General features: G+C 42.8%; 1 long non-coding RNA gene across 1 annotated transcript; it reads right to left on the bottom strand.

The window, feature by feature from the left end:
* Positions 1-12,304: 12,304 nt before the first annotated feature.
* Positions 12,305-16,608, bottom strand: LOC118723717. Its single transcript, XR_004989354.1, has 2 exons — positions 16,488-16,608; positions 12,305-12,721 (listed from the first exon to the last, which is right to left on the bottom strand). It is a non-coding gene; the product is annotated as an uncharacterized LOC118723717 (long non-coding RNA).
* Positions 16,609-17,613: the final 1,005 nt, after the last annotated feature.

A 17,613-nucleotide genomic window follows, 5' to 3' on the forward strand; every position in this document is an offset into this window, starting at 1 on the left:
CTGCCTCTGGGAGATTCCCTCTGGCCTCTGCCTCCTGGTCTTCATGTCCTGTGTCCTCTCCCCTCCCCTGCTGGCCCTGTGACTTGCTTCTGACAAACACAATATGGCAGAGTGATGGGGTGTCTTCTGAGTTAGGTTACAAAAAGAGAGTGACTGTCTTTCTGGCGCCTTCTTTTCTCTCCCTCCTGGAGTGGAGCAAGCTGCGATGTTAGAAGCATCCTAAGGAGAGGTCCCATAGCAAGGAGCTGAGGCCCCTAGTCCAAAAGCCAGGAGGATTAATCCTGCCAACCGTCAGGGACAGGGAGCCAGTCTTCACTCAGTTGGGCCTTTGGATGACCACAGTGTAGGAGGAATTTGGGGGCGTAAGCAGCTGCTGGACTTGGAGGTAACTTCAAAAGGAGGACAGGCTTTCTCATCTGATCATTGTGGCATGCCCATGTCACTTTGGGGATACAAGGAGAGAGAGGCCAACAATGTTATTAAATACTTAAAGACTTCCCAGAAAGTATTAATGAGGCTACAATCATTTGGGCTTCCTTAGTGTTTTCTTATTTGTTCTTTCTCAGTTCAGCATATTTATGTTTTTTTTCTTTTAATCTTCATTGTTGAAAGTATTACATAGGTCTTCCTTTTCATCCCATTAAACACTTCCAGTCTGCTGCCATTCTCCCCCACCCCCCAGGCCCTCACCATCCCATTTGTCTGTGTCCACGGGTTATGCATATATGCACACAGGTTCATTGATTGATCTCTTCCCACCCATCCTCCCCGGCCTTCCCTCTGAGGTTCAATAGTCTGTTCATGATGCTATGTCTCTGGGTCTATTTTGGATCATCAGTGTATTTGGTTCATTAGATTCTATGTATGCATGAGATCATGTGATACTCATCTTTCTCTGACTGGCTTATTTCACGCAGCATAATACTTTCCAGGCCCATCCATGCTGCTGCAAACGGTAAGAGTTCTTTCCTTTTTACTGTTGTGTGGTATTCCATTGTGTAGATGTACTATAGTTTTTTTATCCACTCATTTGCTGATGGGCTCTTAGGCTGTTTCCAAGTCTTAGCGATTGTAAATTGCACTGCTCTGGGTATAATATAGGGGTGCACATATCCTTTCTGATGAGTGTAGTTCAGTGTATTTAAATGAGTGTGCACTTGCAGAAACTGGTTTGGCTCAGTGGTAGAACGTCGGTCTGAGGACTGAAAGGTCCCGGGTTCAATTCCAGTCAGGGGCATGTACATTGGTTGCGGGCACATCCCCAGTAGGGGGTGTGCAAGAGGCAGCTGGTTGATGTTTCTCTCTCATTGATGTTTCTAGCTCTCTGTCTCTCTCCCTTCCTCTCTGTAAAAATCAATAAATATATTAAAAAAAATTTTTTTAAGTGAGTGTGCACTTAATCCCGGAGCTTTGCCCACTCCTGGACATTCTTCAAACATGGTCTCGGAGGGGACACTGTGTGTATTGCCCTCAGTAGGAGTCACAGCTCCTGGAGGGCGGGGGTGGGCACTGCCTGACCCCCCTGGAGGGAAAGAGGGGGGATTCGTGGCTTGGCAGCTTGAGAAGGTTAAAATGTGCTGTCTCCATCTCTGCTCTTACATCCTCGTTCAAGTTCTATTTTTTTTTTTTTAAAGTTAAAAACAGGAAAACAGCACTTGGACTTTACAAAGTACAACAGATTAATTCCTACTTGTGGTTTTACCCTGGAGCCTGGCATGGAGAAGAGTTCTAACAGATATTTTTCAAAAAATCATTAGGTTCACCAAAACTCAAGCTGGCCTGTGCTATTTGGATTATATCCCTTTTAAAAATGTGATACCTTCCTATCTCCAGGGACCTCTGGCCTTTGATCTTTTCTCTTCACCATGAATTTAGGTAAAATCATGTATTTGTCTACTGAAGATATACTCAGAGGGCTTTCATTTTCTTAATTTTTGGGGCAAACACATGTAAACTTCTTCTTCTTCTTCTTCTTCTTCTTCTTCTTCTTCTTTTTAAAAAAAATATATTTTATTGACTTTTTACAGAGAGGAAGGGAGGGGGATAGAGAGCTAGAAACGTTGATGAGAGAGAAACATCGACCAGCTGCCTCTTGCATACCCCCCACCGGGGATTTGCCCACAACCAAGGTACATGCCCTTGACCGGAACCAAACCCGAGACCTTTCAGTCCGCAGGCCGACGCTCTACCACTGAGCCAAACCGGTTTCGGCCACATGTAAACTTCTTGAGTAGAAAAGGAAAGCACAGTTGATAAATTTCCCACCCTTTAGGGAGGTTCCTAATTTTTAATAACCCCAATGTCTGCTACCCTCCTCTCTCAGTTTTTTTTGGGCCAACCCTGGTGATATACTTATTTTCATAAATGCATTAGATTACATCGGGTAATCAAAAGTCATAGGTGATAATTATTAAAAAGGATTGCATTTTTAATGTGTAGTTAATATGTGCTTTGTCCACATAGCTAATTTGTAAGATTAGCTATTTTAATTAGGGTACTACTTAAACTAGGGTACTGTTATTTAACTACGGTACGATGTTCATTTCCTATTGTTGTAACAAATGAACACAAACTGAGTGTTTAAAACAACTCGAATTTTTTACCCTACAGTTCTGGAGGTGAGAGTTCTGAAATGGGTCTTGCTGGGCTGAAATCAAGTTGTCAGCAGGGCTGGGTCCTCCTGGACTCTGGGGGATGTGTTTTCCTGGCTTTCCCCGTTTCTACATCCTTCACTCATGGCCCTACATTGCTCCAATCTCTGCATCCGCCATCGCATTTCCTTTGGTTCTGGCCTTCACGCCTCCTTCTCTCACTTTGAAGGACCCTTGTGGTCACATCCATTGTGGTCACATTGAGCTCATTCAGATAATCTAGGAAAACCTCCTTGTCTCAAGGTCCTTGAGTTATCTCATCTTTTGCTGTGGAAGACAACATATTCACTGGCCTGGGGATGACTAAGTGGACATCTTTCAGGGGGAGGGGACATTCTTCTCTTCACCACAGGCATCTTCAGAAGAACGTTTACTTCAGTGTCATAATATGAGTCTCCATGTCTCTATCTGAATGTTGGTTTCAAGGCCAGGATGTGGGGAATCCTGAAACAACCAGGATGCACGCTATTCACTTGTTATTTTGAGCAGGCTCTTTTAATTTGTGGCCAGGTGCAACTTTGAGATGTTAACAAATGCTTTTTTTTTTTTTTTTTGGGGGGGGGGAACTATTTGTCCCCATGTTCCTCCTTTCCTTTTCAGGCAGCTGCCAGAGCATTAGGGTTTCATAAAAGGATGAAATGGCCAAACCTAAAAGTTCATTCTCAGTTTTTGGGTTTCAAAAGCCTGGCCTTTGGATTTCACAAGGCAAGGTTCCCAAGGATTTGGGGGTCACAGTCTACTCCAAGGCCAGTGAACTGTAAACAGGCTGTGTGTGCTCGTACCCTGGGGTTTCAGACTTCCCTCCCGGGCTATGCAGGGACATGGGCAGCACCAAGCAAATTAGTTTCCAATTTCCTATGTCCTCTTTAATCAACTGCACTTGTCTATGGACAAACCCTACACTTATGATCTGTGGGGTTTCTTCTTGTGTTCTTTCCACACTTGCCCTTTCCCCATTTCACCTCCTTATTCACTCCTATTCTTGTGGCGAATAAACCCTGAGTGCCAACCCAAGGGACTCTGTGAAATAATGATATTGAGAAAGCAAACTGCTCGGACTGGTAAATCCTTCTACAATTCAGATTTTTTTTTTTTTTTAAAGACTTTGCTCTAAACAGAACTGAAGACCTATTCAGGATTATTCAAAGTAATCCTCGATGACAGACCACTGTGCTATGTTTGGACGTGACTGTGAAAAAGTTCAAAGAATGGAAAGATGTTACTATTACAAAATCTATCCCATTTTCAGCTACAATTAAAAAACAAAACAAAAACAAGTCCTTTTAGTGCTGTTATTTTAAATGAGGAATTACATGGCCTCTTCCCATTCTAGCAACAAATAATATTCTTTCATGAAGAAATGAAATAATTAGGAAAAACAAACCAGTTCTGTCCATCTTATTAAGAACTGATATTCTGGTGGGATTTGGATTTATATGTTTATTTATCAACATTTTAAACATATTTTTAATTTTTTAAATTAATTGTGTACTAAATGAGAAGTACAATGATATCTTCTCAAAAGAAACAAAACAAAACAAAACAAAACAAAAACAAAACCCCAAAACATTTGAATCTCTATGGTCACAGGAAATTAAAAAATAAAAGTCAATTTACATCGTTTTTTTTCAGTCAGTTTCAGGTAGGTTTATTTAGCAAAATTCTTTCAAGTATAATATGTTATCACATTAGGATAAAGTTCCATGAGGAAAATGAATGGAAATATAACTTCAGAGAACATTATAAAACAAGATACACTTGTATGTTTATATTTTTGAATAGACAATGCTATCAGTTTCCTTTAGGATTTATATTTCATTAGAAACATTTGAAATAGTGGATAACAGTTTCATTTTATTTTATTTTTTACTTTATTTTTTATGGTTGACACTATCACAGATGCTACCCAACCACCTCACCCTTTGCCCACCTTCACCGAGGTCCCCTTCTGCCTTCCCTCTGGCCATCACCACACTGCTGTCTGTGTCTATGGGTTGTGCACATATGTTTTTTGCTAATCCCTTCACCTTCTTTCATCCATTCCCCCTCTTCCCTCTGACAGCTGTCCGTCAGTTCCATGTATCGACGCCTCTGTTTCTATTTTTCTTGTCAGTTTATTTAGTTATTAGATTCCACATATAAGAGAGATCATATGGCATTTGTCTTTCTCTGACTGGCTTACTTCACTTTTCAATATTTACAGCTCACTGGAAGACACATCTAGCAACTCCTTAAACTTATGATAAAAAAATAGTATAGTTGCCTTAGGTAGAAGGTACAGTCTTTTGAAATTATTTTAAGGAATAGAGGAACAAAAAAGGGTTGAAGACCAGATCATAAAAATCATTCATAATGATTTAAAAACAAGATTTCAAATGAGATGAACCACCTGCAGGCAGGGGTAGCTGGACAGCACTGATTGGCAGAACAATAAGCTGGCCTCTGATAGTAGGTGGGGCTTGGGGCTGGGAATGCTAGAACTTGCAGAGCCCATTCTGAGAACTGGCAGAACCTAAGCCCTCACTTTAGTCTGCAACACCTGGGAAGCAGGTGGTGTGTGCATAGGAGCGTAGAGATGGCTGTGTGGGACTTCATCAAGTTCCATTCATACGGTTTCTCCTGGTGTTCCTCTGAGTGTGAAGTCCAGTTGCCTTCAGCAATTACCCATCTCCTTACTACACCTATTTCTCCCGTCTCTGTCTCACTTTTCCCACTGACCATCTTGTGCTCCCTGAGATCATCTCACAAAGTACCTGCGTCCCAATTATATCTCAGGATCTGCATTTTGGGGCATCTAAACCAAGACATGCACCATAGGTTACTTTATATATATATATATATATATATATATATATATATATATATATATATATATATATTATTGATTTCAAAGAGGAAGGAGATGGTGAGAGAGAGAAACATCAAAGATGAGAGAGAATCATTGATTAGCTGCTTCCTACATGCCCCCTACTAAGGATTGGGCTTACAAACCAGGCATGTGCCCTTGACTGGAATCGAACCTGGGACCCTTTGGTCTGCAGGCCGATGCTCTATCCACTGAACCAAAATGGCCAGGACCAGAATTGCCTTTTTCTTTTTTTTTTGGGTGGGGTGGGGGGCTGGCTGTGTGGGGCAGGATTTATCTGGGAAAAGGCACAGGATTGTGGGCCAGGACAATACCATGGCTCATGCCTGAGCTTGTTGCAAACAATCAGTGACAAATTATGCAAGAATTGTTGGTATTTTCATCTACTGCTTTGTCTTACCATTAATCACGTTGACCTGATTTTCTTAATTCACTGGGACCTCACCCTTTTTCTCTTTCTTCAAATCACTTTTTGTTTGAAGCTAACAAAAATATATTTATGTATCGCAGATGCTTCTCCTTTCATCAACAAAACAGCAGCATATTTAAAATACATAGTGATTGTGTTATTATACAAGTTTATCAATTACACCGAACTCTCCTTTGGGTAAATGTTATTGGACAATTTTCTTCCTTTTTAAAATAAAGATTGTGTTTAGCTTTCTGCGTATTTCTCAATCCTGTGATGGTATAGGCATTCTTCAACCAGGTTTGTTCTTTCAGCTGGGAATATTATCTGGTTTCATTGTTTCCAAACTGGAACTGAGTTTTCCTAGTCTTGATTCTATATACAGGTGAGCCTCATCTCCTCATCCCTTTCTGCCTTATTCTAAAAACACTTTCCATACCCCGCCTGTACTGGGAAATGCATTTATACTCAGAACAAAATTGACAAGCCATAATGGTAGTGTATTTTCCCACTTTTTCCAGCTTTGTAAAAATTAGAGGAAAATATAGGCAAAGAGTAAGAAAAATATCTGGAATGGCATAATATAGTACAGTGGGAAGCCAGTTTACCAAGTTGGAGAAGGATGCTAAGAGATTAATTAGAAATTAGCATCTGTATGAGATAAAGCTCAGGAAAAATTATCTATCATGTAGAAGACCATTTTTGTTGAAGGGATATTAAGACAATAATATAACCGAAAATATTGAGTAGAAAAAAGATTCTTGCCACACTTAATCCTAACACAACTCAGTGGACATCACCTGTTATTCTCCCATGCAGAATAGGGTGATGGGAGTGTCAGCTCTAGTCAGACAGACTTAGAATAAAATTCAGGCCTGTCATCACCAACTGAGCAAGTTATTTAAGATCCTCTCAGCTTTAGTATTCTTTAGCTATACATGGTCCTAAATAGGTAATGTATCTAAAGTGACTAATAAGATACATGAGGCAAGTTAACTTATTAAAATAATTTCTTAAGCCCCTGCCACATGCATTTCACAAAGCTTATGGTCTAGAGAGGAAGGGAGACAATCAAATCAGCACACAGGTAGATGACAGATGGAGAAAGAAAATAGTAGAACATCAGGAGAACACTAAATAGACCTGGGGCCATGGAAGGTTACCTGAGAAAGTGATGTTAGAGGAGGATTAAGGGTTAAATAGGTAAAGGAGGGGGACCTGGGAAAGGACACACACACACACACACACACACACACACACACACAATGATTTTTAAACAGTTGGTTAAATTAATCTGATTTGAGATAATTGGGCCCCGGCAGGCTAGGGGGAGGGACTGCAGGAGGTTGGCTGTGGGAGTGCACTGACCACTGGGGGCAGCTCCTGCATTGAATGACTGCCTCCTGGTGGTCAGTGCATGTCATAGTGACCAGTCAACTTGTTCAGTTTACCCTCTGATTCAAGTTGGGCTCCCCCAGAAGGAGAGCCTGAGATAAGGACTGGAGTGCAAGTCAAGAATCTCTGTTGGGAGGGAATCCCAGCAGTGTCTTCCAGGGAGCAGGGCACTGAGACAAGGAAGGGAAGGGAGCCGGGACGGGGGCATCACTGAGCAGGTAACTCTGCAGACACCCAGCTCCTTCCCTCTGGGACCCCTGAGAGGCCATGTAGAACATGCCTCAGGGTTGTACCTCAGGGCAAGGATGTTGGAGAGATAGCCAGTCAGTCAAAGGGTCAATACACTCAGCAGCCAGAAGGCCCCTCCTGTAGACAGTTGGGGATATTTGCAGCTGAGAGCTCCGGGCGAACAGAGAAAAAGGAGAGCTGACCGCACCGATGGGATCTGCAGGGATCATTCACACGGGGAGTATTTTTTATTCTAAGTCATATGCGGTAATGGAAAGGTCTCCCTCCTCCCCCAAGACAATAAAGAGAAGGTGGGATTTGAGAAGGAAGGGAGCGTATTACTGGAGGGGAGTGTGGCGGGACCTGGGATTTTTATGAAATGTACCTAGAGTTTTTAGCTAATATATTTTAACTGCGAGCATATTAAAAACCAGGGCCTCGAATTTATAGCGGCTGTAAGGAAAGTGAAAAATAACAGGGCCCCGGGGCCTGACTGGGTTTAGTAAGCGCCACCAGCGGGAGGAAGGGCCGTAAAACCTTATCACGGAACAGGGGAGGCATGAGCCACACGGCGAAGCCGGGAGAATTTCCTCACCCACGATGCCACGCAGAGCCCGTTTCATAAAGGGCTTGGCATCTGGATGGCTTCTTAGTGAGGAATGTTCCCCGAAGTCTTAAAAACCAGCAAATGCCTTTTACGCTAGGCGCATGCATCCAGGCAGGCTGAGCGGGTTCTTTCCCAGCAGGGAAAGCAGCTAACGGTTCTCTTCATTCCACTTTCCATGTCTGCAGCCCTCGCTCTCCTCTGAGTCTCTCTTCACGTCTACTCCTTGTCCCCCCTCCCTAGTACTGGCTGCTTTGCAGGGTGATTTTTGGCTCTGTGGCGTATGCTACTTCTTCAAGGAGATGCATTGGTGTTGAGCTGTGGTCACAGTGCCTGAGTGAAGGGGTGTTTGGTGGTTCATTGGCCACACACATACACAGAAAACATCTCTGCCTGAGAAGGTGCCTATAGATGCTCTTATTCACCTGACAGTTCCTATCGCAGGGAACACGATAAAATCAAAGGGAGGTATCGTGTTGGTGGGCTTGGGTTACCTTACCTTGAAACCACACGTTGGTTGGTTTTCCTGTTTCCAAACCATAGTCTTAGCAGACCTCCCTCCATGCCAGAAGTTTCATTTGTTGTTATACGAAGTCCAAGAGAGTGAAACTTTAACCTCTGCTTCTAACCACTTAGCCTTGGTTTTATCTGTAATTCACTCGGTGAAAGGCATCTGATGACAGATTCTTTCTTACGCTCCAGTGAAGTGACATCGGAGGTCCTCCAAGGGGTTTAACGTAACCGCCTGGTACTGCGAAGTGTCTTGCGGTAGAGCAGGAATATAATATTAACTGAGAGTCCTAGGTGTCTGAGCAAGGAATCCCAGAGAGCATTCCCGGGGGAGCCCACCTGGGGGATGTTGGGAAAGTCTTGACTGGTGTGGTTGAGCTTGGGGTACGCTGTGGCCAAAAGAATACAGCGCCAAAACCGACATTTGCTTCAGAGTGATTTAAATACTCTGCATCTCTCAAAAGCAATGCTGTTAACATCCCTTCCCCAACTTCTCTCCCATGTCCCGGGTATGTTCCACAGGTGTATCTGGGCCCTTAGTGTTCAAATGTCTCACCTAGAAAACCCCTCCCCTGGTACCAGCCCTCCTATTTCCTATGCTCTTCTCCCCTCCACCCACCTGATTCTGCCCAGAAAAACCCTAAATGAGCCAGCCTGGCAGAAGTGGGAGCTTCTCAGAAGGTGGGAGAGTATGCAAAGCTAGAATTCTTCATAGGTCAGAAGAATGGGATAGCAAGGGATCCTTAGGAAATAATCTTTGCATTTTAAAATATGAGCACAGGGAAATATTTTATCAGATGGCACCAAGGGGTACTTTTATTTATTTATTTTTTTAAATCCTCACCTGAAGTTACACTTATTGATTTTAGAGAGAGGGGAAGGAAGAGAGAGAGAGAAGGAAGGAGGAGGAGGAGGAGAAGGAAGAAGAGGAGGAGGAAGACACACACACACACACACACACACACACAGAGAAAGAGAGAGATAGGGAGAGAGAGAGAGAGAGAGAGAGAGAGAGAGGGAGAGAGAGAGAGAGAGAGAACAATGTGAGAGAGAAAATTCATTCATTGATTGGTTGTCTTCTGTACTTGTGCTGCCTGGGGATTGATAGAACCTGCAACCTAGGTATGTAGCCTGACGGGGAACAGAACCCACAACCTAGGTGTATGGGGTGATGCTCCGAATAACTGAGCCACACCGGCCAGGGCAAGGGGGGCACTTTATTAGTAGCAGACCTGGTTGTTTTTCAGGACAGCCACCCTGAGTCATTAGAGAGATGCATCCCAGAGTTCCACCCTCCATGTGACTCTTCCACCAGAAGACCTTCCTGAACCTCCTTATGTTTAAAACTGTGCCACTCATGAGGTCCACAAGTTAAAGATGGTTTGAGAATTCTCAGATTTGGCTAATAACGCTAAATGCTGTCTACGCCTCTCATGATTTCAAAGGCTTCAATCCCTCTAACCCTCTGTCCTTTTTCATCTCTCCTGTCTGAGTGAAGCCTCCTTTCTCTTCAGCATTTTGGTTGGCTTCCTTGGACCTCCTCCAGCTCAGCTATGTTTTCTTTGCCGTACAGCTGTCAGAATTAGTCACAGTATTCCAGGTGCATGAGTCAGCTTTGCAGGAGGAGCAGCAGACTTTAAGATTTACTTTTAGCATCTTCTTTTTTTGTTTTGTTTTGCTAATTGCCTAGTATTATTGTTGCTTTTACAGTTTTCCAAGGGACAAATGTCTTAAAAAAACACACCATAAAGGTTTCTAATGCATTTTCTTTGGCTGTAACTATCCTTCTGGAAATATGGTTTGAACTCCTTGTTGCACCTGCCTAGCCTGTGCCCACATGAAAGATGACTTGCTATTTTTCTCCATTCCCTGGAGATTATAATCAGAGATGAGGATCATAACCAGGAACACCCTGATGGAAAGTCTAAGATAAGGTATAAGCATGGGTAACATAATGGTTGGGAGAAGGTTTGAGAGGAAGACAAAACCACTTGTAGGACGGAGACCCAAATCAAAGTAAAATTGGGTTTTCAAAAGATCTTTAACAAATGCCCTTCAACGCCACACATAAGCTTCATGTTATGTGGTAGAACATTTTATTGGGAAGAGATAACTGTCTAAACTTTATTTACAAGCGAGTGAGTCTGTTCTGACTTATTTTGACTGAAGGGAGTTTCACATACTGAAAGCTTGAGTTTGCTCATCTAGCAGACACACAGTGGATCTTAGGGGTGGGGAACTGCAGGAGATCCTGAGATAAAGTCATGGGAGTGTGAAGTCAAAACCCTTTTCATAATAGTGGCAAGATATTATTTACTTTTTTGTTTACATTCATGAGTGTTCAGAGTCTGAAATGGGCATTGCAGCTAACCTTTGAAGATTACCACTTTTTGAGTTTTGGTGTAGTACCAAAGAGAAATATCCATAAATAACTGGAAAAATTATTAAAATACTCACTCCCACTCTTTTTTTTTCATTTTAATTTTTTTTCTTTCTTTCATTTTTTTAATTAAGGTATTATATGTGTACATATCTTACCAATTCCCCCTCCTCCCCAACTCCTATACATGCCCTCCTTCCCCAGAGTTTTGCGACCATTGGTTATGCTTATATGCATGCATACAAGTCCTTTGGTTGATCTCTTATCTCCCCCATATCTTCCCCTCCCACTCTTAATTAATTAAGTATCTGAATTTTCCTTAAAAAATATATATTTTATTGATTTTTTTACAGAGAGGAAGGGAGAGAGAGAGCTAGAAACATCAATGAGAGAGAAACATCAATCAGCTGCCTCTTGCACACCCCCTACCAGGGATGTGTCCACAACCAATGTACATGCCCTTGACCAGAATTGAACCTGGGACCTTTCAGTCCGCAGATCGACGCTCTATCCACTGAGCCAAACCGGTTTCGGCTAAGTATCTGAATTTTCTTTGCATGTTTTTAACCAAAGCATCAGATTGAATATATTGAATACAGCTGCAGATAGAAGAGCCCTGATGCTTTCTGTTAAGCCATACAATCGAGGTTTGCAAAAATATAAAACTATATTACTCTTCTCTTTTATTACTTTTGAAAAATATACTTATTTTTCATAAAAATATTACTTATGTTAACATACGATGGATTCATTATTGGTATTTAAAAATGAAAAAATAATCATCAAAATTTCTCAAGTTAAACTTTTAATAAGAAATACCAATTGATGTAATTCATGTGAACAAAAGTGCTTTGGGATGCTCCATAATTTCTGAGAGTGTAAAGGGATGCAGAAGCCAAGGAGTTTGGCAATGGCTGGATTTTGGAGAATCCAAATATAATTTCCATATTCTTTGTGCACTTGACTATTTATTTCTTCAAAGGTCCTGTTATATTTTTTCTGTCTTTAGGGCATTTATATTTATCTTAAAGCACAAAGTAGTTTCCTATTGGCAGAGAGCTCCAAGGTAGAACAGAGGACATATAACAGCAAGAACATCCAGTAATGCACAGACACCAGTGGGGTGAGAGCATGAGCGCAGGGAGGCATGGGAGAATAAGGACACATATGCAATACCTTAATCAGTAAAGAAAGAAAGAAAAAAGAAAATACAGTAGTTACAGGATGATATGGAGAATCATGTCCATTTTACTATTTTGTGTGTGGTTCAGAGTGAGTCCCTAAAATTCAGTATTCAGCTTCCAAATAATAACTTTGTAAATTGGAGTTATTATTTTGAAAGGATAGGCTTTCTTTTTCTGTGGTGGTTGTGACCATGAGTAAGTGTAAAGTCTGGGAAAGTTATCCCAGAGAATTTTGTGCTTTCAAAGATAGGTAAGAGAGAAGCCTTCAAATTTTAGAGAGAATTGAATACTCTAAGAAAGGGAAGTTTACGAAACCAGTTACATTATCCCGCTCCCAAGATGAGTAAAGTTGCTGGCAGTGGCGCCATCTCATATCTTCCGTGCTCTCCTCCAGATGCATGGGAGACAGGACACGGTAACATTTGATTGAGATCTAGCAGGGGCCAGCAGTTTCTCAGAAAATACAGCCAGGTCCTATGGAGTCTTGAGATGATCTTTCAAGTGGAAAACCAATTGTGCAACAGATTAAATGTTATTGTAGTTGCAATCAACTACTAAAAAAATGTATATATTTCTTATTGATTTCAGAGAGGAAAGGAGAGGGAGAGAGAGATAGAAACATCATTGATGAGAGAGAATCATGGATCGGCTGCCTCCCGCCCACCCCTCACTGGGGACTAAGCCTGCAACCCCCTCACTGGGGACTAAGCCTGCAACCCAGGCATGGGCCCTTGACAGGAATTGAACCTGAGACCCTTCAGTGTGCGGGCTGATGCTCTATCCACGGAGCCAAACCTGCTAGGGCTCAACCAACTACTTTTGAATGCTCAAAGCGAAAACAAAAAACAAGAAAACAAATGGAATTTAGAGACAGACTCGAGCCTTCCCAGGAGACGTGAGACTTACTGCAAAGTGAAACAACGAGGCTATGACTCTGCCCACAGGGAATGAAGCTCTGAGAGCTGGTGTGGAGAGCAGAGTGACGGCCTCCCAAGCGTGCCTGTGTCCTCATCCCAGGCCCCGAGAACACGTTACCTTACATGGCAAAGGACTTTGCAGATGTGGCAGTAAGAGCTTTGAGATAGGGACATTTTCTTGGATGACCCCAGTGGACCCAGCTTAATCACATAGGTTCCTAGAAGCAGAGAAGCTTTCCTGGCTGTAGGCAGAGAAAGGGAGACGTGACTAAGAAGAGTGGTTAGAGGTGCCACGTTGCTGGCTTGGGGGGAAGGGGGGAGGGAAGGACCATGAGTCATGGAAGGTGGGTGTCCTTTCGAACCCAGACAAGGCAAGGACGTGGCTCTATTCCTAGAGCCTCTGGAAAGGGATGGGACCCTATTGGGCTTCCAAGGGAAGAAATGCAAGCTGGTAGATTTGTGCTGCTTTATACTGCTAAGTTTACGGTAATTTGTTATGGCCGAAAGTGAGCACAGCTGGATCGCAATTGATAACCCAACGCCCAGCTCTCCGTTTTCCTTCCAGCGCACTGATGTTGGCTTGATGCTCTCTACACCAGTTGACCAAATAATAAGTTAGGTGGTCAGTGGGGTACATGCTGCTTTTCTATTTATTTCCTGGGGACCCCTTTAGAAGCCATTTCCAAGTCTTTGGGCTCCATGGTGAATGAGGTAGGAAGGCAGTTTTTTTGGGAAAACCATTCCAAAATCTCGTCTTTTCTTTCCGTGGACAAGAGGGAGAGAAGTAGTGAAGGGTTAATAATTACTTAAACCAACAATATAGTCTATTGTGTTTAAGGTACATAGATGCATAGATTTTAGTTCACAGAAGAAAGTGAGTCCAAAGAAATGTTAAATTTTTGCTTGTTAATTTTCAAAGCCTTGGCCCAATAGTATGACAGTGATACGGGAAAGGTCTAGGTGGGACATGAAAAATTAAACAACAACAACAACAACAACAAGAAAACCCCACACACCTCGAATTTGCTCAGCTGCTCGGAGTGAGAAGAGCACTTTTTGTCTCCTCGCCCTTACGCAATGCTGTTGACTTGGGGCCAGAGGTGCCTGAAGGAAAGACCAGAATGTACGAACGATAGCAGCCGAGGCAAGGAAACAAGGCAGGGACTCAGGGACTTGGGAGGTAAAATTAGAAGCGCCAGAGTGGTTTGGAGCCAGCCAGGAAGGGTGCCAAGCTATGAAAACATCAACGCCTGCTGCCCTTACATGCTTCCTTCCCCTGGTATGGGGACCCGACAATCCCAGTCATGTTTACATTCAGCATTTTTATTTGGAAACTTCGTACACGTTCTCACTGATTTTTACTGAGAGCCAATCATTTGTGTTAATTGATTGGCTTTCATTCCTGAAGAGTGATTTTGGTACATCTTAGGGCCAACAGTCTTTGTAGGAGGTGACAGCTGGACATTGGGGGTGGGGCGGGGATTAAGCGTGCCTGAAAGAATTTGAGTTTTAGACAACTTTCCCCCGTTCTGTCCATTCACAGCCTACCTACATTTCATAAGCCTAGCAGAAAGGGAATGCCTATTTGCCAAAACCTAGAAGAACATGCTGAACACAGTGGTAAAAAGAACATAACATCTAATAAAATTGCTAAGCAAGAAGTATAGAGCTACCACCGTAGTCACTTGTGTCTTACCCAGAGGGTGCCCCAGGTCCAATATAAATTTCTCTCAGGAGACAAGGAAAGCAAACTTTTAACCAGCTGCACATTTTATTTGAAGTCTCGGGGCACTTAGAAAATGCCTCCTGAGCATAAGGAGGTTTAATTGCAAGAGCTATGTATTCGGAGAGCGAAAAGCAATCAGAATGGGAAGGAAACGAGTTTTCTATGTGGTCTGAGTTTTACCCCCCAAGCACGTCTAGCTTATAGAAAGCCAGCATTTGTAACGATTCCTGGCTTCCTCCTACTGGTGTAGGAAGATTGAGTTCATTTAGTTAATTTCCCAAGGCTCCAGAAGTTTCCATGAATTTGATCTCACAACTAATGTTTGTAGATTTTATTTCTCTGACCCTTAAAGTCCCAAGTAATAATTTAGACAGTATTTTAACTGTAAAGTGACATTGGCAGACACTGTGTGATAGGTACATGCTACCCATTAGCATTAACCATAATCAAATAAACTGCCAACCAATGAACACAGGGTATAATGCTGATGTTCTGACCTTGGAGAATAATGTCTAAAATATAAATAACACTATGGAAAAATGTTTCATCTGTACTAATAAAAGGGTAATATACTAATTAGATTGGGAGACCTTCTGTGAGACCTTTTGGACGTCCTTCCGGACAAAGCCATGGTGGCAGGGCTGAGGCAGAGGTGGTTAGGGGTGATTAGGCCAGAAGTGGAGAGCAGTTGGGGGTGATCAGACTGGCGGGGAGGGGCAGTTCTGGGTGAGCAGGCTGGTGGGCGGGGGGCAGTTGAGGGCGATCAGGCCAGCGGGAAGGGGGGTGGGGGGACACTTGGGGATGAGTAGGCTGGCAGTAGGGAGGGGCCAGTTGGGGGAGAGAAGGCCAGTTGGTGGGGGGCAGTTGGGAGCGAGCAGGCAAGCAGGCAGAGTGGTTAGAGGCTATCAGGCAGGCAGGTGAGCAGTTAGGAGCCAATGATCCCGGATTGCAAGAGGGATGTCCAACAGGCACCGGGTCTAAACCGGCAATTGGACATCCCCTAAGGTGTCCCAGATTGGAGAGAGTGCAGGCTGGGCTGAGGGACACTTCCTCCTCTGTGCACAAATTTCGTGCCCTGGGCCACTAGTTACATATAATGTTATTACACTGTGACTTTTTTCCTATAACTAACACTGAATCAGAGCATCTTATAAATTTTATACAGGGTGAAGGTACTTCTATAGAAACCCTGTTCTTTCCTGGGCTGGAGAATGCTGATAAAATGCAGGGAATGGGGAACATAAGAAGTGAGGTGAGGTAGGAGCCGCCACAGGGAAGTGCTGACTTAGCTTGGATCCATGGAAAGATCACTGGAATAGGAGTCAGGGGGCCTGAGTTTTGGCCTTTCTTTACCTCAGCTAACGCAGAGCAATGTAGGGTAGTCTCCCAGTGGATGCCTGAGACCGCGGATAGTACCAAACACTATGTATACTAGGATTTTTCCTATGCATACATACATATATAAAGTTTAATTTATAATTTAGGTACAGTAAGAGAGGAACAACAATAACGGATAATAATAAAAACCCCCAGACGATTATAACAATATGCTGTAGTAAAAGTTATGTGAATGTGGTCTCCTTATCTCTCAAAAATATTGTATTGGACTTTACTCACATTTTCACTTAAAAGAAGCACATTCTGGCTTCTCTTTAGCAGATCTCAATTGCCAGCATCGCCATTTTTGCTCCTTGAGGCCACTCACTGTTAAGTAAAATGAGGGTTACTTGCACATAGGGCTACGAAGTGACTCACAGGTGGGGAGCAGACAGCATGGAGGTGCTGGACAAAGCGATGATTCACACCCGGGGCAGGATGGAGAGAGCCTGCCTGAGATTTCATCACAATTTAGAACTTATGAATTGTTTATACCTGGTACTTTTCATTGAATATTTTTGGACCACAGTTGACTGTGAATAGCTGAAACCTTGGAAAGTGACACTTTGGATAGGTGTGTGTGTGTGTGTGTGTGTGTGTGTGTGTGTGTAATAATGTATTTAGTAATTCCTCATGTGAGTTTTTTCTTCTGAATCATGGTGTTAATAACACCTACCCTGGGAATTATTGTAAAGACTGTTAGGAAAAGGAAGCAGGACATCCTATAGGATACCTGACACACAAATGATTAATCTGGTAAGATTTATTCTTTCCTGAGTCTTAATTTAGAAAACTAGGATAGTCTAGTACCCATTGCTTTGTCCAGCACCTCCATGCTGTCTGACATCATACGTATTTATTACAATACTAGAGGCCCGGTGCATGAAATTTGTGCATAGAGGAGGAGGAGACCTTTAGCCTGGCCTGCACCCTTTCCCAATCTGGGATTCCTCAGGAGATGACTGGCAGTCAGACATCCCTCTCACAATCTGGGACTGCTGGCTCCTAACCACTCATCTACCTGCCTGATCACTTCTAACCACTCTTCCTGCCTGCATGATTGCTCCTAAACACCTCTGCCTTGTCCCCACCATCACGGCTTTATCAGGAAGGATGTCCAGAATGACGTCCGGAAGGTCATTCAGCTGTCCAGTCTAATTAGCAATTACATTTTTATTATTATAGATTATTGACTGTACTCCTTATGCTGTACTTTATAACCTGCGACTGTTTTGAAACTGCTAATCTACACTCTTTAATTCCTTCACTTTTCCCCCCTTTTCTTAAACACTCTAGCCTGATATTTTTCAGAGCTCTCCATCCACCCTCCCTTTAAAAAAATATTTTATTGATTTCAGAGAGGAAG

Source organism: Pipistrellus kuhlii, unplaced genomic scaffold, assembly GCF_014108245.1.
Source record: "Pipistrellus kuhlii isolate mPipKuh1 unplaced genomic scaffold, mPipKuh1.p scaffold_m20_p_2, whole genome shotgun sequence".
NCBI lineage: Eukaryota > Metazoa > Chordata > Mammalia > Chiroptera > Vespertilionidae > Pipistrellus > Pipistrellus kuhlii.